The sequence below is a fragment of the Seriola lalandi genome, unplaced genomic scaffold (assembly GCF_002814215.2).
Source record: "Seriola lalandi dorsalis isolate HSWRI2012SDOR001 ecotype SW California unplaced genomic scaffold, Sedor1 jcf7180001961312, whole genome shotgun sequence".
In the NCBI taxonomy this organism is placed as follows: Eukaryota; Metazoa; Chordata; class Actinopteri; order Carangiformes; family Carangidae; genus Seriola; species Seriola lalandi.
In genome coordinates, this window is record NW_019431981.1 from 1 (window position 1) to 531 (window position 531).

Below are 531 nucleotides of genomic sequence, written 5' to 3' on the forward strand. Positions count from 1 at the left end.
CCTCCTTTTTATTGGTGAAAAAAACAGGGACAGAGGGGCAGGGCTTTCTCGCCAGCATTAGCATTAACCAATAGATTGCAAATATACAATGGTGGGCTAGCTAGCATTTGCATTAGCACTAATCATCAGGATTAGCTTCTTTTCTACAATAATGATGATGACTACAATTATCATGCTGGCAATGACATACATGGCTATACAGTATATAGGCATGCCCCCCATTTTCATTAGCTCTAGCGTTAGCAGCTGTCTTAGTGGCATTTTTCATTGATGAATGAATTTAACAATTTTATAATTTTTAACAAATAAAACAGTAATTTGTCTTCACAGAAATGGGAAATAAATGTAATTATTATTATTGGCATAATGCATAAAATAGCAGTTTGGCTGTTAATTCACAGATCATTTCTGTCATTTTACAGACTTTTGTTCACAGTTTAAAACATTATCGATCAACATCAACATTAAAGGACCTTGTGAAATATGGTCTCTAAAGACACATGGCAGCATCATGTTTAATATTTATATGAT